At 34.5% G+C, this 26238-nt stretch overlaps 1 protein-coding gene and 1 long non-coding RNA gene across 9 annotated transcripts in view; one reads left to right on the top strand and one right to left on the bottom strand.

Moving 5' to 3' along the window:
* cpne5a (copine Va) overlaps positions 1–26238 on the bottom strand; it is a 198250-nt gene that overhangs the window by 89935 nt on the left and 82077 nt on the right. The window lies entirely within an intron of this gene.
* LOC137496349 (uncharacterized) lies at positions 374–2346 on the top strand. The gene is made up of 4 exons (XR_015497949.1): positions 374–502; positions 1175–1232; positions 1347–1410; positions 1525–2346. It is a non-coding gene; the product is annotated as an uncharacterized LOC137496349 (long non-coding RNA).

The following is a 26238-nucleotide window of genomic DNA, read 5'->3' as shown; positions in this document are numbered from 1 at the left end:
TCTGACATATAAAAATTTTTGACAGTTTTTTTTAAAAGACAACATTTATGTTTGTCTATGAAATGCTTCTTGATATAATTTTTGTAGATTTTTGTAGTATAAACAAAATATAATTAAACAAACTACACTCAAAAAAATGAACTATGGCTTTAGTTGGTCCAAAGAATGTAACTATGTTTAAATTAAACAATTCGCTTATGTTTGTGTATTAAAAATAAAAGTGTTGTGTTGGAAAAAATTAGAAAAAGTAAGTTTTTACATTTAAACAGCTCGCTTAATTAACATGAATGAAAGGGAGTTGTGTTGCTTCTGTAGTACTGCATTTTGGTCAATAGGTGGAGTAATATCTGCACATGCGCAGTTTCAAAACAACACAGGAAGTAAGAAGATTCAAACCACAACGATCACTCTCAGCTCGGCGCCATATTATGGGAATCAAAAGATGAAGATTACAGTACAAATTGAGAACGTGCACAAAGCTTTCCCCAATGTGGACACACAGGTGAGATTTTTTTTACTTTATGTATTTATACTGAGGCTGTGACAACATTTGAATCATAAATGTACTCTCTTGTAATACTATGTTGTGTTTGTGTATAGTATTGCTATGAAATTGCCATGTTCCCTGTGTCTTTTCCACATTATAGACAGATAAATGTATAGTTTGTTTTGCATTCCTGTGAAATTTTATACTTGGTATATATTAACTCCCCCAAAATAAAGTTGCAAACGTTGGTAGTAAATAGTCATGTTAGAATAGTCTAAGCTTTTCACTCATCATAGCACACGTGCTGCTGATAATGTGACAATAAAAGTGATTTGATTTTTTATTTGATTTGATGGTCTTTATTTTAAATGAGTGTCAAGCAGTTTGTCGAGTTTGAATGCCAGTTTTGATAACGTACATAATATTAACTAAAATGTGGTGTTGGCACATTGTTATTTATTATCTAATTGTATTATTCAAGCCTGTTAACTTAAAAAAAAAATCAGCAAAAATGCATTTGTGACACTTAAATAGGATGACATCTAGCATGATGACATATTTAATGTAAGTTTATTTGTTTGGTCATCTAACACGTTTAAATTTTTAAGTTTAGTAGTTTGCTATTTATATTATTATATTTTATTATTTTAAATCTTTGCTCACTCACATCTATTTTCTCCCAAACAGGTTTACAGCTCAACCTCTAAAGTCCCATATCTGGCTGAGGAGACTGTGGATCATCCAGGTACTATGCCTTTAGATGCCTACACACACATTAAAATGATGTACAGTAAAAATACTAGTAATTTTAACTACTAATTATTTAGTAAATTACTAATTGTCATTTCATGTCATTTAGAACATCACCAGTGGACAAAAAGGTGTGAATGCATCCTCAAAGCCCCTAAGTGAGGGAGTACATGGTAAGCTATTTTATTTAATTTTTTTAAACATTTTGTATTTTCCTCTTAAACCAATTCCTCCTTTCACCTTTGATCTGTTGGTAAATGTTTTATTTTTTTACCTGACTTTTTTAGGATGCTGGGCATGATGAAGCGCAAACCTTGATGTGCAACACCAACTTATGAATCTACAGTAGTTACATTAACATTTAGCAGACTCTTTTGTCTAAAGTGACTTACAATTGTGGAGACATTCAGCAAATCAACAAGAAGAGGCAATACACCCAAGTTGTGCTAATTATACAAAAAAATTTTAAGAATTAAGAATGCTTCTACATGTGGTTTGTCAAGCCCACACACCTGTGTGAAGCAGACTTCATGCACAATGTTTTGTTTTTTGTTTTTTAGATATAGGGAGTGGTTGTAAGAAAGTGTCTGGTGCAAATGTGCATAAATGGTGCAAGTGTCAGAGAGATGAATGTGTGTAGCTATTGCATGTTCTGTGATGGTTGGTCTTATTTATGGTGTAGTGCTGATCGTGTTACTTTGCTTTAAAATGTTAGTCTTTCTTTGAACAACTGAAGTGTTATCTGCTATTTCAGTGTAAAGAAGGTACAGTATAGTTTAAAAAAGAAGACTTAATTTTTCTAAGTATATTTTTGATAAATCATTTGAAGGCAGAATATTATTTTTGAATGTTTTATGTAATATGTGAAAAGTATTATTTTGAAAAGTGTATTTTATGATGTTTTTGTAAGCATATTTTTAAAATCATTTATTGTTTTCAATTTGCTTCATACTTGTATTACTATTATTTTAATAGTATTAATATTTTAACTTATTGTAATAAGTGAAGATACAGATAAAGACAGTATTTGGATTTTGATAATCATTTTATTGCTGGAAAATATGTAAAACTGTAAAAAATGCTATTGAATAAACTCAATGAAACGGAAATTGTTTTTTTATTTGGTTAAACATAACTATCAATTTTAGAATAATTGAACTTAAATAACTACATTGATTAAAGCTAAATTATAAATGTTACGTTGATTGAACTAAACAACATTACCTTTATGTAACTAACTTAAGTTCACTAAAATTAATATTCTTTCTTAAAGGTAACTTAACTCGGTTACGTGGAACCAGTGGACAAAAAAAAGTTAATTAACGCCAACATATCATTTTTTTGAGTGTAAAATAAGAATTTATATTTTAAAAATAATAATATAATTAAAAATCTTTCTGCCCACAAAGTGGTGCATATACATCATAAAATTATAGGTTAAACGGTATTTTAGAACAGTAAAAACCTTTTTAATAAATGTTTTCTTTAAAAAAATTTAAAAAAAGAACTGCTAAAAAATAAGCTAAAGTTAAGACCATTAAAAAGCAGGCCAGTTCAACTCGATTTACTAAAAAGATGCAAAATAAGCTCTTGGCCTCAGGACAAGTGAGAAAACTATTTACTCTCAGCCTTTATGCAGACACTTCTGTTATAAAAAAAAAACGACACTTGAATAATTTAAAATAGACAGTGAATTTCAGGCAACTTCCTCCGTTAACCTTCTAAAAGAGAAGGATCACCAAAGTTGCTGTGAAGCGCCTCAGTCTCACCTCCGTGCTGTAGGCTGGAAAGGTCAGTGTTTGCTGTTGCTCGTATTTTCCCTCGGGTATTAGAGAGGCCTTGATAGATGAAACCCATTGTGTTCTTTACTAAACTTTGTGTGTCTTTTATTTAGTAACTGAACAAATTGTCCTTGAATCATTGACCGAGTTGCAAGATGTACATCAAAAGAAATTCTTTGATATAGTTTTAGAACCAGAAACAAGTAAACAAGGTTAAATGAATGAGTTCAGCTCATTTTCTACACTCGTACAATGATTAAAGAGGACATAATATGCCCTTTTTCATGAAATAAAATACATGTATATTAGCCTTATGGTGTGTCTGTGAAGTTTTAGCTCAAAATCACAGGTTGTTACATAACGTTTAATATAGCTTGTCAAATGTGTTCCATTTCCATCTGAGAAAAACATTTTAACACATCCCTTTAACACATTTTAAAGGGATAGATCACCCTAAAATGAACATTTACTCACAATTTACTCACTCAATTTTCTTTCACTAAAGAAAACACTAAAGAAGATATTTCAAAGAAAGCTGAAAGCCGTTAACCATTAACTTCCATAGTAGGAAAAACAAATACTATGAAAGTCAATGGTAACAGGATTTTTGGCATTTTTCAATCTCTTTTGTGTTTGGCAGAAGGATAAAACTTATAAAGATTTGAAACAAGTAAAGGGTGGAGTAAAGTGTCAATGAAAATATTTTTGCATTTTGCCTGTTCGTATACACGACAGCAGAGTTTTTTGGACTGATGATGCATACATTTGAAAATTTTGAAAAACACCACTGCTGTCGAGTTCATGTAAATACACGGAGCGTGTTGTGGGAGGTGTAGAAGGCAAGTGCAAACAAACAACAATGGTGGGTTATGTGTAGTGTTATTGTTTATCAAGTGTTTGATATTTCTGCCTCAGCAAAGTGTGAATTATTCTTATTACACACATGGCAAATTCTACATACACATCAGCACCGAGCCGCTGACCGCACGTTGCTATCACTTCCTTATAGTTATTTTTACTAACAAGGTGACAGCACCCAATACTGGCCTCACATTTGAAATACAGCGTTTTTGCCCATTTTTGAATATGTAAACATGGATCATTTTGAAAACATTGTCATGTACTGTAAACGTGACATTTTTAAAAAACATTTAACTTTTAGGCTACATTGTTAATAATAGTAATAATGCGTTTTATTTAAAGGCTCCTTTCTGGCAACTCAAGGACACCATACAATCAACAAGAGCAATAAAACAACAATAACATTGTTGTCATGTAAACGTAGCCTTAAGGCTGATTTATACTTCTGCATTTTGTGATTGGCATGACCACAGCGCAAGCCTTGCGCATAGTCACGCATTTATACTTCTGCGTGCTGTTTGTGTTGCTCTGAAATAACACTTCTAAAAAACTAGCTGGTTTTTGTTCCCCTGTGTCGAATTTCTTCATGTGTGTTTTGTTTTTTCTGAATCTTAACTTAACATACAAGTAGCTAAAACTTGCTCATTCAGAGGCAGGAACATGCGGATATGCAACAACTTAGATCATAAAGTAAACACAAAAGATAAGTTTCCATCTAGAGCTCCTTCACAGGACTCTTGTAAACATTTGCTCCATTGGGCTCGCAGCTCTGGACTGCTCACACTCATCACAGCTGACCAATCACAGAGCTTGTGCTACACGTCATTGCTAAGCGTAGTTAAATTTTTTGAGAGGTGCACATCAGCATCAACATCAGCCAAGGCAAGGGCTGTGCAACCGCGCGATGACTGCGCCGGACCATATGCGTGCGCTTGACGCAGAAGTATAAAGCAGGTCGCACACCAGAAGCGCCGCTCGGCGGCGCGCCGCACAGCGCCACGCAGCGCCATACATTTTAGAATTCTAAACAAGGGTTTCTATCAGGATACACACACCGGCGCCGCAAGTCGGCGGCTGTCGGCGGCGCCCGTCCACGGCTCAGGACGCAGTTCATTTTTCAGCCGCGCCACAAAGCGCCATCTGATTAGTTTCATGTTAAATATCATTCGAATGTGCGCGTCTGGTGTGCGATACTTTAAACAGTCATGTGCGCGCCGTGTCACGGCGCCGAGCGCCGCTTCTGGTGTGCGACCTGCTTAAGTTAACCTTTAGTGTGTGTCCCTTTAAATGCAAATGAGTTGCTCTTTCCGAAAGATAGTGAAGATTTTATTCTAACACACCAGATCATATCTGTCAACATTGAGATGTGAAAATAAGAGATACAACCCCCTCAACATGTATGTGGTTATTTGATTAAGTTGATTTACTGACTACATGTTACAGCTCTGTTCAGATGTTCTGTCCTTTGCTAATAAACATTACAGTATTAATACAATTGTTTTATCCTTACAGAAAATGCGAAAAGTCCCTCACCTGACAATATAGTGTAAAATAAATGACGCTGAGTGTTTTCAGGAAAAAATAATGCCGCAGTTCTGGTCTCATGGTGTTATAACCTGTACACTGTTATCACTTATAAAAACAAAATTTGTTTTTAAAGTGCTGATTAAGGAGCGGTTAAATAAACTAAAAATAAAATAAGATACCTTGTTACTTCACTAGGTGATGGAAATCTGAACAGCTTGATTGCACCACGTTTGCAGAGAAAAACTCGCCAAAACAAAGTTACTGGATTTTCCATTTTCACATTTCCAGTGTATAGATACACAAGAGACCATATTGTAGCACACAAAGCAAGCAAAAAGTCAGACTTCATGATATGTTTAAAAAGAAAGTTAACAACCGACAACAATGTTGCACTGTAGTTGCATATTCATGAATAAATTGACAACTGTAACCATCTTTTGTGTAGCTATTCTTTATAAACAACTTATTTCATAGCTTGCTTTGCTTAGACTACAGTTGAGAAAAAAAGAGATGAAACTGCTGGAAATGTGTCATTGTGTCCTAGTACACAGTACCCCCAGTGGTGCGGTCATTTGTTTATTCGAGCGCTGTGTGATGGCTGTGCTCTGCAGAAGAGCAGAATCAATGGAGCTCACGCCTCTCTCTGCTGCATTCCCAATTGATTAGCATCTGATCAAACATCTGAACCCTTTGGTGCCTTCAGCCAACATTGAACGCAACGCGCTGTTTCACTCTTATTTCTGCGAACTCTCCGGAGTTTAATTTTTCTTTCATCTAGCTAAAATTTAAAAAGCTATAAAAAGTCATTGAATTGCATACAGTGTTGCTGCTGGAGAACTTTCATGACCTGGAACCAAGCCATATAATCTAAGCTGGTTAAGGTCTAAATTGACAGAAAATCAAAACGGGAACATTTCTCAGCCATCAAGCTTTATGTGAAATCTAAGAATACATACGATGTCAGTTCAGATTGACTTTTCTCATGTGAAGAGAGTGTGAGGAAAATTAAATATATGAACTGAAATTCAGGAGCAGCACAGTGGCTGATTGGTTGCTCAAGGCAAGAAGGTTGCTGGTTTGAGTCCCGACTGGGTCAGTTGGCATCTCTGTGCGCAGTTTGCATGTTCTCCCTGTGTTAGCGTGGGTTTCCTCTGGGTGCTCCAGTTTCCCCCACAGTCCAAATATATGCACTATAGGTGAATTGAATAAGCTAAAATAAGCTTAATGTGTGTGAATGCGAAAGTGTATGGGTGTTTCTCAGTGCTGGGTGGCAGCTGAAAGGGTATCCACTGCATAAAACATATGCAGGTTAAGTTGGCGGTTCATTCCACTGTAGAGACCCATGATAAATACAGGGACTAAGCCGAAGGAAAATGAATGAATGAACTGAATTTTAAAAGACACTATTGTTTAAAGGGCATTAGTGTTTATGACTTAAAATAAACATTTTCTGTTTTAAGACATTTGAAAATGCATTGCATCTTGGGATGTCAAAGCCAATTTTTTAGGCTCATTACTCTACTCATTAGTCTTCAGGGTCGCATGATCCTTGAGAAACCATTTTAAAATGTAACCCTGCATGACAAAAGCAGTCATAACATGCATATATATTTGTAGAAATTTGTAAAATAAAAATGTGTTGTATTGTCTTTTATGCCAAACATCATTACAATATTACTTAAAGACCATGTACCATAAAGATATTTTGCAAATTTATCACTGTGAACATCAAAACTCCATTTTTTAATTGAGTAGTGCTAAACAATTATTTTGGCTAATTTTCTCAGTATTTACCCTCTAAAAATGTTGAGTTATTTATTAAACACAATAGTTGAGTTGGTGCTTTGTTAGGTTATTTTTAACCTTCATTGGGTTATTTGTTAATAACTAAAGCAGTTGGGTTAACTATTTGGTGCTTTGTTTGGTTATTTTTAACCTTTATAAAGTTATTTATTTTATAACTCAACAAGTTGGGGTAAAAATGTAAAATGTCATCAGTCAACTAATTTAACTGACACAGAACAATACAGAGTATTATTATGTGTAAATAATGTTGTTTTTGCGTTATAAAATTTATTTAAGCTCTAACGCAATTGTGCTGTTATTTTTGTTTTTATCAATTTACCTATCCATGTTGTGTTTTTTATATCCGCTTCACCAGCACTCTTAATAATTGATAATGCAAATGTGCTCTTCATAGTCGATCTATATTAAACAGACAAAAAAAGCTTAAATGTCTAGAACTTAAAATGTAATCAAGCATTTTTCATATTTTTGAAAACTGCATGTTATTTATTTACACAGCCATAATTACAAAATTAATAGTAGTACTACAGTGTAAAAAAATGATTTTGGATTTTATTTTGTTGAAACAACAAAGTTGGTGATTTATCTTAACCTGGAAACCTGAACCAGCATCCTTTAAGTTGTGCCTCTAACTCCCAATCCAGTCAGTTTGCTGACTGCTGGTTAAGCACCGGAAGTCAGACACATGAATATTTTTCACCAGATTTTTAAATTGTTTAGTCATCACATTTAGTAAGTAATGCTTCTTTAATTGTCTCTTATAACTTGTAAAATGACAAACTGTATTTGAACTGATTGTCAATGTATTGCTCCCAGTATAAATGTGTAGCAGTGTGGGGCATTTGGTGTTGATAAATTAAGTGGAGCTGCAAGTTTCACTACAACTAATCAACGAATTGTCATAAGACACGAAAAACTGAAGCACTGTCATAACGCAAGTAATGATTTGTAGGCAAATAATATTTGGCGCCCCTGTTGCATTTAAGTCTTTTAGCGTTAGTGTTTTAGATTTTGTTAGGTAAAGATAGAAATGTAAAGTTTTGGTCCCACTTTATATTAAGTGTCCTTAACTACTATGTACTTACATCAGAAAAATAAATACAATGTACTTACTGTGTTTATAATGTATTTGTGAACACTTGGGGTGCTTTTGAGTTGGGATAGAGGGTGGGTTATGGACAGGTTTGGGGGTATGAGTAGGTTTAAGGGAGGGTTAAGGTGTAAGGGATGGTCAACAGTGTATTTACAAATGTAACTACAAAAGTTAATTACAGATGTAATTACATACATGCATTTAATCAAGCATAAGTACAAAGTAGATACATGTATTTACATAATAAGTACATTGTAACAAACTATTAAATCCTATGTAAGTACATATTAGTTAAGGCCACTTAATATATAATATAAATAATATAAAGTGGGACCAAAGTTTTTTTTATTGTTTGTTATTTTTTTATACAGCACACAGATTCTGAAGAAGAGCTGAGCAGAGGAATGACTCCTGGAAATCAGAAACTCTTGATGAACATTAGAGCAGATATATGCAGTCTTTACACTTACTTAAAAATAAAGATGTTGAGATCCGATTTTATAATGACTTTTATAATGCAATTTTTTTCCAAGAGCCTGTGTTAGTTGTGTATTTTAGAGTCACGGTTATTTTTTTCTCCTACTGATATTACTTTCACTTTACCATTACTTTAAAAAATTACTTTATAAGAAAACTAATCTTTGCAAGTCTAGTTAACTCGAAATGATTAGTTGGGTCAATTATTTAACTCTCAACTAAACATTTTAAGTTAAGAAAACTCAGATAATTAAGTAAATTCAACTTAACTGAGTCAATGCAACAAGATGACTTAACTAAGTTAAGTTGAGTGAACAAATCATTTTTTACAGTAGTAATAGTAGCAATAGTAATATGAGAATGGAAGAAAATAACATGTAATCAAAAATAACCCAATGCATTGGGTTAAATTTTATAACTTAATGCATTAGGCTAAAATAACCCATAGTTGGGAAGGTGCTATAATAACCTATAGTTGGGTTATATGTTGGGGTATTTTTAACCCAAATATTTTAACTGAGTAGATTTTTTTTCAAACCCTTGTGATCTCAGATTTTCAAGAGCTGTATCTTGTTCAAATTTAGTCCTATTCTAAAAAACTATGATGTATAAATCTCAATGTGGCACTGGCATTGCCAACTACTGACCTGGATTTTTTACCTGTATACAAAACTTTTCGAAATCGGAACAGAAAAACTTTTCCATTTTGATCAAGTAAACATACCCCTTACTACCAAACACAAACCGCTGCCCGTGATTTGACCACAGACAGATTTTGTTAGCCTTCACTGTGTTCCACCTGCCAAAGGAAAGCCTGATCATGTTGACATAAGCAATACGGCTGATTTAGAGCGCAAACTAGCATGAGCTAGGAGATCAAGGCATCTTTTAGCACATAGCCGAGAGCCAGTGGAGATTCAGAGGATCAATGATACTGTCCCAAATCCGCCATTCAAAGCCAAATGACTTATAAGTCAACATCACACAGCCTGACCTGTTCGCTATGATCAAACAGTCCTTTAACCGAGTATACGTATCCAGCCCTGTCCTTAAGGAACAGGGGGGAATATTTTTACATACTGATCTCAGATGAAAGTAAGTCAGTGGAGGGAGAGAGGAGTTAGTTGGTATTTTGCTGGATATTTTCAGTCTTTGTGCACTCGATGCAGCCTTTTCTTCATCATGGCATCCGTAGCGGCACAGCATCTCATTTCACATGGGCAGCCCTGATTTGATCAATTCATGTGAGAAGAGGAGGTGATTTATGGAGCTACTCGTCAGACTAACAAATTGCTCGCTACGTGCGGCTTGTGAGGTTATTCTACATGCTATATCAGAAGCCATTCATCACATTGTTGACAAAGAGTCCAGGGTTTACAATAAAGGCAGATTTCTCTTCATATTCATCCTCTAATGAGTCGCAGAACATTGTATAAGATGAACCCCGCATTGTAATTAAATGCAAGGCCCTGTGATGTCTTAAAGTGGCATGGGTAATCAAAAATGCTCAAAAGTCATCTCTGAGGAAGATTCATAACAGGATTAAACGCTAGCCTGCATTGTCATTGGATACAGCAGGAGGTGAGGTTTATGGAGATGTTTGCACATTTCATCATTAGGATGAAGAATTACATTGGTATTTAAGAAGACAGCGGGTTGACAGGTGAGAGAGGAAAGAAAAAAGAAATGGAGGAGAGGAACAACCTGGGCCACAGTAAACATGGGGCAACTAGGAAGAGTTTCAACATCACTGCATTTTAGCGCAAGCAAATAATTCAACATTCTTGACATATGTAAACATATTTGAGGGTAAATAATCCAAATATATAGTTGAAGACATAGGGCTTTATTTTAATGGTCTAGGCGCAAAGTCTATAGCGCATGGCACAAAAGCATTAAGGGCGTATCCGAATCCACTTTTCCTATTTGAAGGATGGAAAATTATGCTCTGCACCCTGGCGCATGGTCTAACAAGGTTGTGCTTATTAGTTATGGGTGTGTTTTGAGCATAACATGCATTAAACCAATCAGAGACTCATCTCACATTCCCTTTAAGAGTCAGTTGTTTCACACCATGGGGCACTTGCTATTTACATGGCAGACTTTGTAAAAGGAAAAACTGAACGCTCCACTAGCAAGAAAACAGTTAAACAGATTTGTTTAAAAACTATTTCTAAATTCAGTTTTAATTTACAGCAAACAAATAAATGAATCTAGTTATATCCAAACACACGCCTTATTCTTATGCCCCATATGGTGACACATATGTCTCCAAAACCCAACTGGTGGCAAATCTAAACTTGTTTTTATTAAAGCAAACAAAAATATGCATCTAATTAACATTACTGCTAGTAATAATAACATTATACAAATGCAAATTGTCATGAATAAACTGAAAAAAGCCCTCAGTCATGAAGAAGTCATGGAGGTAGTGGTTTTTATATTTATGTAGAAAATAATATTTTTTGTAACAAATTTAATAGTTTTTTTTTTTTTTATATATATGTAAAGTGTGTGTTGCTGTACATCCTGTGTGTTTAACGCGTTTGAACCTGCATAGGCACATAACTAATGCACTCTGCACTGGACTTTAAACCAGCCTTTACTTGGTGAAGTGGCCTATTTCAGCTTCTTAAAATAGTGACGAGCCAACAGTGCTCCTTAACACACCTCCTTTATAGACTGGCACACCCATGAGCCCACAAAGTAGCAAAAATTAGAGTTGTGCTGATCTAAAAATAGCAACATATCGCCATGATGTTGGTACTAGCTATTTTGCAAGATATTCAGCTTAAAGTGCAAATTACAGGCTTAACTAGGTTGATTAGACAAATTAGGGAAGATATTGAAGAAATTAGGCAACAGTGCAAAAAACAAAATTCACAGTTTTTAGGATTTATAATTTAAACTTATTTAATTTAAAGTGTTTGAGAAAAACATAATTTTTGTTCTATTCTGAAAATGATTGACAACATTGATGATTTTTCTTCCAAACCTAAAGACAATTTTGTCTGCCATATTTTAGGACATTTATAATGTGTATTTATTTAGACTACACAATACCAACGCTTTAAAAGAGTTAAGAAATCAACATCTGTTGAATTAATGCAATCATCATGTCAAAACAAATGAAAACATTTGTTATTCTGACCAATTTTCTAAAAAGAAAATACTTTAATAAATGACAATACTTTCATTTAAAATTTGGAAGAAGTTTTACCCGAGCTATTTAGAATAAAGCAAATTTGACATTTTACTCAAACATCTTAGTTGAAGATCTCAAACTAGTATATACAGAATACTTTAGATTCCTTTTGATTAATGCATTAATGTTAACAATTTTCACACTAATATTTATTACTTAACAACAGACTTAATCATTATTATCATGTGAAGTCTTTCTTTTACTTTTGTCTTAAAAAATACAAGATTATTATCAATTTATCCCACTAAATGTACTCTCCAAAAAATGCTTCTTGTGAACTTCAGCCCTGAGAATGATTATAACACATTTTAAACATGAGAAAGAAAACGCAATGAAAAAAAAAAAACTGCGTTTAATATTCATGACAACCCAAGTGTGCGAGCGTGAATGTAACCAGAGTACCTGAAATCAACAGTCCTGTTTGAGAGCGATAAGCCGTGCATTCACAGACCATTGAGCTGTTCGGAACATTTACATTCATCTGTCTAACAAAGAGATTAAGTGAATAAGTTCATTTCATGTGAAACAAAGACAAGCAGAGCGGAGGGTGAAAAAAATGACGGATCGCTGACTCGCCGCACTGAGCGACTCACAGTCAAGCTGCATTACATAAAGCTCCAGAACTCCACAAGGGCTTGGAATGAGATTATAACTTAAATCCAATTGCTTTTCATACTTAGACAGGCATCTGTAATCCTTAAACACACCCGGATTTGAATTAAGATTGGCGCACCACTTGTGGAATTTAGAAATTCAGACAAAGCGAAAAAAATACCAACAGAGAAAATTCTGGCATCCAAAGAAACACCTAACCAAGCCAAACCAACACAAATCAAAGCACGGCCCTATAATCCATAATTAATACAAAACCTCCCGACTAACCGACCAATCCTGTCTCATAATGAAGACTCATTTTCAGCATCCATGGCTACTTAAGACACGCTGCGGTAAAACGAGCTTTAAATGAACTATTATTGTTTATTGTGCGAGAACTCATGCATGCCTGCAATTAAATGTTATTCATAAAAACAAATCCTCCATGTGGCAATCTATTCCACATAATGATGGATCGCAGGGTCTAGCTCAGCTAAACGCGAGCCATTCATCTAGCAGACAATACGAGGATGCTGCGTTGAAATTGTGCTTACTCTGGCTATCCGGCAATCCCTGAATGAGATATTACTCAGAGAGTCATTTCTGTGTCATAGCTGATGCATTTTCTTCCTGCTATCGCTACTACCTGACTATGCATGGTGATTGATAGCGTTCATATCTATAATTGTGTTTGCTTTTGTCCTTACGGCTACAGGCTGCCATCTATGGCGGAGTTTGTTTAAGAACAGGGCACTTAATATGCACGTTAGAGGTCCTACTGTTGTAAAAGCAAAAAAAAAAAAAAAGAGTTAATGTTTCAGAGGTCGCAGAGATGTACGCGCAGAGAAGTTGTGTTGACCACTAACTGAACAAGTCAGCTTTTGTCAAAAAAAAAAAACAAAAAAAAAAAACAATAGCATGCAGGCACATGATTCAAATGTTATCACTCGATTAAATGGACACTATCGGTGGTTATCAGCTGATAGATATGGGCCAGTAAGCGCCTTCTGCGCCTACTGGTAGGCTCAGAAGGCTGTTATCATCCATCCACATGGTTAATCAACTATACTAATAGAGAAGACTCCAGATCCAGCTCTGTTTTTACATTACAGTGACGATTGGGTTTAGGGTTGGGGTAGGGGTAGACGTTAATAGAATACTTTTAATGGGAAATTGAATAAATAATATTAAAAAAAATTATCTTGGTTAATCAGTTCCACTAATAGAGAAGACTCCAGATCCAGATAAATTACTGTGATGGTTGGGGTAGGGGTAGACGTTAATAAAATACAATTAATGGGAAATTTAATATATAATATAAATAATTTTTGTTAACTTCTGGCCCCATCCGTATGTGATCTTTAGCTGATTAACCATGTGGATGGATGATAACAGCCTTCTGAGCCTACCAGTAGGTGCAGAAGGCCCGATATCTATTAGCTGATAACGGCCATTCAATCCAGTGATATCATTCAAATAGGCTGATGCAGGCATCTCTATTGCAGCAGGCACAGGACGTCAACATGACGTCAGATTGATATTGTACCGTTGATGTTGTGACATGGCGATGTTGCATTTTGTTTGGAAATGAAAACTGGGTTGATGGCAGAACCCAATGTCAGGTCAATGTCAATGTCCAACCTAAATTCAATTAAATATCAACATCTAGTGAAGTTACAGCTTGACGTTGCGTTTAAGATGTTGGCTTGACGATTACTTTCCAATACAACCTAAAAATCAACCAAATATTAACATTATTTTTTCTGTTGTTATTATCAAAATACATTGATCTTAGACACTGGCTAGACATTAAGTATTGGTCAATATCTTATGACGTTGTGTGCCTGCTGGGATGAAGGGAAATTTGCTTCGTGTTGCTGTAGGCATTTTACATATGAGCTTTCTGAAATATAAAGAGAAAACTCAACCGAGAGCGTTCATTGTGTACATTATGATAACAATCGCTTTCATAAATGACCCTTTGCCCAGAGTGCTGCTCTAGATGGAATAGAAAATGCATTTCCTGTACTGACTGAGCTTTGAATGTCACCAAATGGCTTAAAATTTCATTTTGTGATGGGGAGCTATAAACACACACACACACACCTTCACCATCCTTCTGTGTGAATGTGTGGGTATTTGCATAATATGGAGCGGCTTAGACCATCATGAATCCCTGTGTAGAATGTGTGAACTCCAATTTAATTCATCTGGGGTGATGGATTAACACTGGATTTTATATAGCTATATGACTATTTAGATGGGAGATGGATCTGAATATTCTTTCATATATATGATTTTGCAGCTATGGTGAGCTTCTGTCAACATTTCATATACTGTGGTTCTGTTTGCTTTGTTATTTCAAAAGTATTTTAAAAAAGACGTTACCTGCATAAAACAGTTTCTGTGGGGGAAAATTAGATCACAAATTAGAACATAACTGGTTAATATTTCTTTTATTCTCAAATTCTTCCAGATTTCATGCACAGATATTGTCATTTAGAGCTTAGTTTGACAATTTGTGTTGTGTTTTTATTGATTTCATTATACTCCTGTTAAGTTAAAGCTTTATTTTGCATTTAAAACATTTTATTTACCTATTGTGTAATGACATACACAAGAGAAAGAGAAAAATAAGAAAAAAGGAAGGATTCCTGCAAATCTTAGATAATATTTGACTTTATCAAATTGTTCTTGTACATTTAAACATAGTTTTGAAGAGAATTTTAAAAAAAGACTGGTGAACAAATTGAATCTTATTTTTCCAAACCCTAAAACTGCATCACATACTTTGTCCATTGTTTAAAAGACGGGGAGAACAAGTGTTAAAATCCAAATTATTAAAATTAGGCATCTTCAAAGTCTCTTTAAGGCAAGCCATTTCACTCAGCGGCCATCTTTGAACCGCCTCTCGGGCAGTATGCTCAGGAATTCTGTTGAATGGAGAAACATCATATTCTCCAAAACTGCTATAGCCAAGCTTATGATAACATATTTGGAATCTCCAATAAAATTAAAGAAAAACTGTCTCACAAGTTTCGATTCTAAACATACACATTTTGTCACAAAGCCCAATATAATGCGCACTCGAAAGGAACAAGATAAAGACACCGACCTCATTTATGGTCATTCTACGCAATATTCTCTTTTGAATAACAACTTGTCATAATGGTAAAACTCCTCCAGAAATGAAAGTGACTCTTTGTTTACAAGTTTGTGTCGTTTGAGTAGTTGCTGTCATGTGATGTGTCTTTGACAGAATAGATTGTACCTCACGCGCATTACATACAGATTACAAAACCAAAAAAAATTTAAGTGTGGTGGGTTCATTTTTAGAGATTTTAAACTTTATGTGGATGTATTTGTTATGTCTGTGAAGCAAGTATTTGCTGAGATTCCAGTATGTTTAGTGACCTCATTCTAGTGTGGTTAGTGACCACATTCCAGTGTGGTTATTCATAAAAGTAGTCTTCTGGTCTGAGCTTCTCTAACATAGAATCGTCTCTAGCGATCGATGATTGGCTCCTGTACTACTATAGTAGGTAAGGCTTCATTTGCAGATGTTACACTTTTCCCCAATAAAAACTGTAAGAGTGACATGTCTTATATTCTATAGTCTTTGGCATTTTGCCAAAAGAGATGTAAAAGCTATACAGTCCTGCTCATTTTTCGACCGGTGATTAGACAAAAGACAGTATTTCAAGTCATTTTTTAAGAAATAACTTTTTTGTAATTTATATTGATGATGTTTTTTCATTGGAGAATATGACACAATCAACTAGGGCTGGGCAATTTAGGCTAAAATCTAAATTTCGATTAATTGAACATTTTAACTCGATCACGATTAATGAATGGTTATTTATATATAATTTTTTTGCCCTCACAGTTCACTGACAGGTTTTGTACAGTAAACATCCTCACATTTAACAAGTGAGATTTTTTTACCTAAGGATGCATTACTTAAATTTAAAATGATTGAAAGAAACACACACTATTTACTATCAATGATTATTTATTGAACATCAACGTTGAACAACTGAAATTAAAACACACATTGCCTAAAACCAACAGTCCCTTTTTTTCTTATAAAAAACTTTTACTTTTGGAAACAAAATGAACTATTTTCAATGTTTTTCATATTAAAGGTAGAAAATAGGCAGCTACATTTCTGAATAAAATAGCACTTGTATTCACCTTATTCTCAGCTGTCGAGTGGGCGCTGCCATTTGAATCTTTTTGTCTCGCGACTTCCGGTCACATGCACTTCCATTCATTTTTTGACGTTAACAACTGCTCGTTACGCTGCTTGATGTTGCAATTTAATATTTTCTTATTATAATATGCTACTTGGTCTGTGTAGTCATGCAAACATTTGTTTGTTGAGCAAGTAGTTTGGCCATTTTCTGCCGTTTATTATTCCTAGTCATTTCTCCCATAGGCGACTGAATCGGAAGTTCTAAGACAATCGCGAAAACAGGCGCACTTCCGCATTTTAGAATAAGGTCAATAGCCTGTAAATAATATTTTAAACGCATGCTTTCTTTGTGCGTGTTTGTTTTTTCTAAACACTACCTTAATGTAGAAGTAGCTCAAACTTGCTCATTCAAGGGTGGGAAAAAGTGGACATGCAATAACTTTAATCATAAGGTAAACACAAAACAAAAGTCTCCATATGGAGCTTCTCCACAATACTCGACACTTGTAAACACTCGCTCCAACAGGCTCGCACCTCTCTCTCTGCCCTGCCCACACTTGTCAACGATACCAAAGTAACCTATTACAGAGCTTGCACTACGCATCGTTGTAGCTTGTAGTTACATTTTTTGAGAGGTATACGTCAGCATCAACCACCATGAGGGATCTTGACGCAGAAGAATAAACAGAGCAGGATCACGAGACTCCACATCAGGTAGGGAGGGTGAATAAAAAAAAATCAACCTGGAAAAATTAGATCGATAATAGGTTGTGAATGTCGGTTTCAATCCCTTTTTGATTAATCACCCGTCCCTGCAATCAACAACACTGTAAAAGCTTGCTCCATCACAGAGCCCAAAACCTAACAGTTCATTCCTCCGTTATGTGCTGTCTTTTTTTTTACTCCACAGCTCAGAGTAACTTGTGCTTTTTGTCTAGTAACCATTTCAATTTGAAAGAGTTTTTTTTTTCTCCAGTAAAAAGCTCAAACAGCCTGCAGTCAAAAAACACATGGCTGTGATGTCCCACCAGAGTACCGAATCTGAGGCCTAGATAAAACTCACTGGCCCATATTTCTTGCTCTGTTCCTCCCCCTCACTCTCTGTTTGTCAAAGCAGCTCAACATAATGCATTTCCAGGCTCAAAGCATACAAGTCCTGTTTAATGCTGATATAAAGCACAGCCCCAATTAATCAGCATGACATAATAACCTAATGCCACGGGCCAGAAGTAATTTGTCCATTCAGAATGAGTGTGGCACAAAAACACTCATGTCAAAGCTGCCCTTTCTATACAATTAAAATGTAAAATAAGCAAAAATAATAACTTGTTTATGTGGTATTATCTCACAAATGCACCAAATGATGTCTAACTGCCACATATAATTATACATAAAAAAGAAATAAAGAAGAGGTATTTTATATAAGCATATTTGTGGTAAAAAAAAAAAAACAACAACAAAAAGTGCGATGAAGGACTTGAATATATTTTACATTGGTCTTGTTCTCCGATGCACAAGTCAATGGAGACACCAGAATACAAATATTCATGAATCTTGATTCTGAAGCCGAGTTATGAATTAATATTAGACGTAAATACCTGCAGTCTGAAACTACATATACATATTTTATATTAACTACATAATAATAATAGGCCATTTTTAGTCCTCAAACCAGTCATTAGGCAGTATGATTCCTCTTTGAATTATGAAACATTATATTCAACGCTATATTCAGTAATTTAATAGTACTGTCACTGAAAATCTGAAAACTTTGAATAAAAGCATTAGTTTGATCTCTTACAGACAAGTTGTACAAACAAAGACTATGTCAGTGTTCACTATGTCCCACTTTACCTGCTGTCATTGAATTTGCATGATAAAAATAAACCATTTAACCTGCTTTGAATGATCATTCTACTAAAACTACATGCAATTTAATTGATGTGTGCACTTTCACTAGAAGCACAGCTCCAATGATTACATGCATTTCAAATGATCAAAGGCTTTACAGTTCTTATAGAAAAGCACATAAAACTTCCCAAACATTCTCAAACTTTAAAGTGCTATATCATCAGTAAATTCAAAATATGTCTCATTATGTCTTCATGCGTTTTAACGTCCATGTTTACTGCAATATGTACAGTGTCATAGCCACTTTGGGGAGCACGGTGGCGCAGTATGTATCACATTCTCCTCACAGCAAGAAGGTCGCAGGTTTGAGCTCCAGCTGTGTGCGATTGAGAATGTATGGGTGTTTCCCAGTGATGAGTTGCAGCTGGAAGGGCGACCGCTACTTAAAACATATGCTGGATAAGCGGTTCATTCCCAGATTAATAAAGGTACTAAGGTACTTACCGAAAAGAAAATGAATGAATGAATGAATGAATGAATGAATGAATAAAATCACTGTGCCTCTTTAGAAGATTTCTGAAGAAAACTTGGTTTTGATTTGTGAATTGATTAATTTTAGGATATAATAAATCATCTTTTTTTTTTTTGGCTCTTCAAGCTTTAGAGAAAATGGCTTTAAATGAGAAGAGAGGAAGGAGGTTACATTTGAAGGTCTTATAAAAATAAAACATTTTCAACATTTGGAAGATGGACAAACACCATGTGGGTGAATACATGATGACAGAATGTACATTTTTGGGTGAATTATACAAATATAAGTGTAATACATTGAGTCTTGGAAGAAAGCAAACTATAATGGCAATATAGTTTATATCAGTGATACTTTCACTGGTTTTTATATCACAATTTCTAGACATATCCAGTGGAAGAAATACGTATTCAACACATCGTGTTGTTTTCCTGGGAATAATATTTCTGAAAAAAAAAAGCTACTGAAATGCAATTAAACCAGATTTTGGTTTAAAAAAAAACAATACAAACATAAAAATAAAATAAAATGAAACAAATAAAGTGAAAATTAGTTCTGTGTAATAACAATAAAATGACACAAGGAGAAAGTACTGAACTTTAGCTAAAGAAATTACTGACTTTATATGAAAGCCTTTTTGGTACTGGCAGCTTAAAGATGCCTCTCATACGGAGAATGCATTTCTCAGGTGTGATTTTCTTCCACAGATTTCACCAGTGTAAAAATCTTGATGGTTCTGTGGGTCTCTTCTATCCAATCTGATCTTTAATTTGTATTTTCTATTGGATTCAAGTCAGGTAATGGGCTAGGTAGGCCATTCTACAGCTTGATTTTCTTTCTCTGAAAGCATTTGAGAGTTTCCTAGGCTGTGTTTTAGATCATTGTCTTGCTGAAATGTCCACTCTGGTCGCCTTTTAATCCTCCTACTCCTACTATGTAGATGTTGGACTGAAGCAGCTAATATTAATTTACAATGACGAAGGGCAGAGGGTTGCTGAATAACTACTGAGAGTTTTTAGCTGCTGTCTGGGCTTTCACTGCCTTTCTATACCCCCCTTCATCATGTGTTCATTACATTTTTTCCCTGTGTTATTCTATTTTATTACACATAACTTCATTTGTAAACTAATCAGTTTTGTTTTCTTTGCATACATAGACTTCTTTGGTTGTTAGCAACATCCAGTAAAAAATTTAAGTCAACAGCACCTTTAGAAATATGTTTTCTGAGAAAAGGATACTCTGAATAAACCCCCACTACTGAAAGTCAAAGTTTTGGGTGCTTTTAATGCACAGATGGGACAAATGTACTGAATTCAATAAGGCTTGAGTTACATCTCTTCCTATATCCCCTATATGAACAGGATCTAAAGTGTAGAGAGCTCTAATTGAATCTTAAGCTGGATGATGTTTTGTGTTCTTTCAGCTCATGCCCAGTGAAGGGGAGATGATGAATTAACATTGCTGAAACACAAATGCAATCCAACTCGTTTTCCAGTGTGCCTTAAAGCAGTTGAGCCTGCGGCTAATTTCTTCTTACACTGTTTACTGCCAAAATCCTCTACATCCAGCTGCCAAGCATATAGTTTTTGATTGTTATTTCAACACAATGGAATGTTTTTTTTTAAGAAATGGGGGGAAGGAGTCTATTTCCTAGATACACAAGGAAAGTTCTATGGCTGTAGGGAATTATTGAAGTATGGAAAAAAAACTATATTTGTGTTATGTGTGTGTGCACGTGCAAGGAAGATGACAGGTTGTTCAAAAGCAGGTCATCCTGCACTCAGGCACTTTTACACAATTTTTGTGTTATTTTATTCAATTGCAAACACTTTGCTTCTGGTGCTCTTTCTTCCTTCTGTTCTTTATTCAAATCAATTTTGTATGAAAACAAAACCAAAGCACTGGTTTTCCTAATACAGCCTAAAAGTTTATCCTCTTTCTGTAAAAATGTAGATCTTTTTGAGTGTGTAGCAGAAGAGTAGACACGTTTTGTGGCATACTTGCACATCATAAAATGTGCCTCCCTGTTGCTTATTTACATGCTGTGTCAATCATCTTGCGACGGTTAACCTCCTCATCATTTACACATGTCACATGTTGGTTTCATTCAACTTACAGGAGGCAACAATTCATCCTACTTTATTGGAGAGAAAAGAACTAGCACAGCGCACAGTAGTAAGCCTCTCATGCAGAGCACTAACATATTTTAGCATAATAATGTCTTTAAAAGTGAATGGCCTAGTAAATCTTTATAGAAGTTCTCAGTGTTGTTGCAGACGAAATACAAAACAGATAATATTACTTTTTTAAAAATGTACCAAATCTCTTCTTTAAAGGGATAGTTCACCCAAAAATGACAATTCTGTCATCATTTATGGACCCTACTTTCAATCTGTTCTGAGTTTCTTCCTCTGCTGAACACAAATGAAGATATTTTGAAGAAAGCTGGAAACCTGTAACCACTGACTGTAACCGTATTAGGGCTGCACAATATATTGTTTCAGCATCAATATCACAATGTGATCATTTACAATAGTCACATTGTGAGTATATGCAATGTTGAGTCTGGATTATAATTGATCACTTTTCAAGTGTTTTGAGGCCTTTGACTCTATGAGGATTTTAAAAGAATGAAAACATAAGAAATTGTACCATTTGTATCTTTAAAAAAAATAACGATTAGTTTTATTGAATTGTTTACACAACGAAGACTACGCAATATCATATTACAGAGGATGATTTAATTACTGTATGCTGAATACAGTTAGACTCATCGGACAACAATAAAACACTGTTTATTTCATTTGTTTGTTTTTCCTTTATTGTGTTTATCTAGGCCTGTAGATTGTTTGTGATTGTTTATGCAGAGGTACTCCCTTAAGGAATCATCCCAATCAATCTTAAATCATATATATATATTTTTCCAAAATAGTTATACAAGTCGTCTAGTGAAATTGTATTCATAATATGTATATATAATGAATATTTTTATCCATTTGTCAGTGAATATAGGCAATGTATTTTGGTGCATTTAAACAAAACAGATTTATTAAACAGGTATATTAATTAAAATAATATTTTAGTCACCAAACATATTTATAAATTGAAAGATAATACAATTAAATTCAAGCAAAATATTGCACAAAAAACCTACCAAATTTAAACAAAAAATTTCCATTTTTTGTTTCTCCTGATTTTTCCTTTTTTTAACTTTGTATGTAATATTTTTCTATAATGTATACATTTGGCTGTACTAGTTTATGGACTGTTATCGGAAGTTATTTTTTTAGATGAGCTCCAGATTTGTCTCAGTACTGACTAGACCAATGCATAAGCCCAAATATAATATTGTACAGCTTCCTATTAAATATTTAAAAAATAGATTTGTGAGGGTGTACTTATATATGCTGAGTACTGTATATTGCAGAATAAAAAAACATCACAATTGGCTATTTGTACTTGTACAGCTTAGCTATAAAACCAGCCTACTAATCACTGCTGGGCGGTGCGACTTAATTTTTTTTTTTTGTATATGTTTCTATTTTTGGCCAAAAACACTTTTTATAAATAATTGTCAGCATCCAAATTTCAAGGCATGACTATTAATAAAAGCTATATGAATAAATTCTCTCATAAAACACCACACTGCTATTACTTTGAACACAGCCATTTCGATGCATTAGCCAACTACTCACAACAAACAGACACATGACAACAGTTGAACTATAAAACTTCTTTAACCCTACTACAGTACATCCACAATAAAATCATTTGCATAGCACCAATATCATTATTGCTAATAAAAGTGGTTCAAGGGGTTATAGACGGTACAGCTATTTTTTAACACAACTGAAATTCAAAGCATGCAACACGTTCAGCCTCCCATTTCCGGCATATCAACAGTTTTTTAACCTCACACTGCACTTCAGCTTCTCATTAGTCCTTCTGACCAATCAAATGCTCTCTCGAATCTGAAGCATCATGCCCTATTCACCTAAAAAAGCTGAAGCAATGGCTGAAATGAGTCACACATGTATTATGGTAAAATGCACACAGCACATTAGTGTACATGTACAGTATATAGGAGATGCATTAGGTGCACATTAGGTGCTGTCCATTAGTGTAAATGAAATTTGGTTTTATGCAAAACTTTCCATGAAGCATTTCCAATCCATCTGGATTTACAAAAAAATCTGCATTTTAAAATGTGAATGCGACCGAAAAGCATTAGAAACCTTAGGGAGGGAAAAAGAAGACAAACACAGGTGCCGTGCTTTTTTTTTTTTTTTTTTTTATAAAACTGAATGTCACAATCTGTCAATTGCAGCTTTGCAATGCTGAGATTTAAAGCACCACTGGTTATCTTTTAAAAAGAGAATGTTTTAGTGGAAATTTTGTCAACATATCAAATATGGATGCAAGTTCCAATGCACTTCAGTGGGATTTGAAATGCATTGAAATCCTCCTAGGAAGTTTGCACTCATGAGCTACTACAACATCATGTAGATGATGATTCTACATAAAATCCAACTACATTCACAACATTGTTTTTGCTCTTTACTGTTTCCATTCAATTTACAAATGCCCTGAAATATAAAAAATAAGCCTTAGTTATTATATGCTAGAATATGATGTGTTCTAGCATAACTGTACAGTATTACTTTGTAGTTTAAATATCTTAAACAGTTTTATTGCAAATGAGCAAAAAAGTAATCCATTCATTAACTGAAACAATGGGCTGTGTGCAATTTTTATAGTGGCTGAGAGAGCTTGAAATGCTGCAATTTAAGAAAACACATGCAATATACAAAAACTCCAGCAAACTGAGAAAAGATGTTCATTTGTTTGACAGCACACATGCTGCATATCCTCACAATGTATACACATTTTTAGAAAATTAGATGAATTTCCCCACAACGCAAACAAGTTAATACAACACGCTGCATTTTCTCACAATGCAAACAATTTACGAAAAAGGCGCTGCATTTTCTCACAACACAAAAAGAATGGAACACAACGGAAATGTTTGAAGGCCCAAAAGAAGGACGGATGCCCCTGCTGCTGATCTTCGAAAGCTGAGTTTTATTTTGTTTATTTTAATATCTCAATTCCGGTGTCTTTAGTGTTTACTAGCCTAAATAACCATAACCTAAATAGCCCGGTCCGTCATGTTTTAGGGTCGGTAACACTTTATTTTGATCGTTCATTTGAGTTTTAATAGACTGTCTACTTAATATCTGTTGATACTGTTCCTTCAACAGACATTTAACTGACTATAAGAAACTTTGCAATTACATGTCAAATTACACTAACCCTAACCATAACCCCAACCTCTACTTATAATCTAATGAGAATTAGTTGGCATGTAGAAGCAAGGCAACTTAAATTTAACAAACAGACCATCAAAATAAACATGAAATTGAAACATTTCCATTGTATTGTGAGAGTATTTTATTAATGTGTTTGCGTTGTGAGAAATTTTTTTTTTTTAATGTGTTTGCGTTGTGAGTATTTTCAGCACATGTGCTGTCAAACTGATAAATCTTTTTTCAATTTGTTGTCATTTTTTGTAATTGCTTGTGTTTTCTTAAACTGCAACACATTAAGCTCTCATGGCCACTGTAAATTTTAGCCATTGAAGTTATTTGAAATATTAAGATTCTCACTTTAATATGCAGTTGATTATGAAAAAATAATTTCAAAATGAATAATTAGGATGGGTAGTATGCCAAATGGATGCAGCCATTGGGCCCTATCATACACCCGGGGCAATGTGGCGCAAGGCGCGATGCAATTGTTGTTTTTAGTTTCAGCTTGGTGCAATCCATTATAGCAAATGCACTAGCAAATGCAAATAGAAAAATGCATTTGCGCTTATATGTGCACCCATAGGCGTTCTGGTCTAAAAAAGGAGGCGCATTGCTGGCGCGGTGCTATTTTGAAAAACTATAATAGTCTGTTCTATAGACCAGAACAAAGCTGGTCTATTGTCCAGCGCAGAGCATGTTAGTTGTGCACCTCGCTTACACACTGCTTAATACACACAAGATGTAGAGAAATACGCAAATATCTTTACATATGAATTAGAATATTAAGGATATTTGTTTGCTGGAAATTAGAACTGAATTTAGAAATTGTTTTGAAACAAATATTTGCGCTTAACAAACTAAATGAATTATTTATAGGTTAATTGATGTCTGTGCGTACAAGGTTTCCCTATCCACGAGAGCGAAAGTGAAAGTTAATAATGAGGAGGCTCATCTCTCATTCTCATGCTATAGATGCTCTGTTTAACTGTTTTCTTGCTAGTGAAATGCTCAGTTTTACCACTTACATTTACTTACTTCATGTAAATAGCAAATGCGCTTATGGCAAGACGCAACTGACTTTTAAAGGGATGGGAGATGTGACTCTGATTGGTTTATTCTCAAAACACACCTACTAGTCATTAAGAAAATAACCTCAACCCTTTTAGACCATGCGCCACGCCGCAAAGCGGATTTTTCCATCCTTAATTTAGCAAAACCGGATTCTGACATGCCCTGAATGCGTTTGCACCCTACGCTTTTCACTTTGTGCATGGATCGCCAAAATAGAGGCCATTGTCTTCTTTATTATTTCTATTTTGTATAAGATTGTAATATTTTAATGCACTACATTAAATTTGATATTTAGGCAGAAAACCTTAAATAAAATTCACTTAAGCAATATTGTTACTTAATACTTAATATAATATTGTTTTTTATTTAAAATGTAAATAATTCATACTTTAAACAATGTAATACATTTGTATACCAGTTTAATCAATTGATAATTTCTACTGGCACTTATACACCGCAGAATATAAAAATAAATCTCTTAAAATATTTTTGTGAAACATCTAGACTTTTCCACAGTTTTATATGTCAGCGTCACTGCAGACAACAGTCACTGACTGCAGTGCTGCTCTCTCTCTTTCCAACAATCCCACTGTCAGACTTTGTTTGCCAGCCCTGAAAATCTGAGACAGTCACTTGCTTGCAGAAACCAGTTGTTACTCTGACAACTAAATGAATTCTGTGCGAACACAACCATATTTAGCT

This window comes from Danio rerio, chromosome 8 (assembly GCF_052040795.2).
Source record: "Danio rerio strain M-AB ecotype USA chromosome 8, GRCz13ab, whole genome shotgun sequence".
Taxonomy (NCBI): domain Eukaryota; kingdom Metazoa; phylum Chordata; class Actinopteri; order Cypriniformes; family Danionidae; genus Danio; species Danio rerio.
The sequence above is the reverse complement of the archived record's forward strand: the minus strand, read 5'-3'. Positions and strand labels throughout refer to the sequence as shown.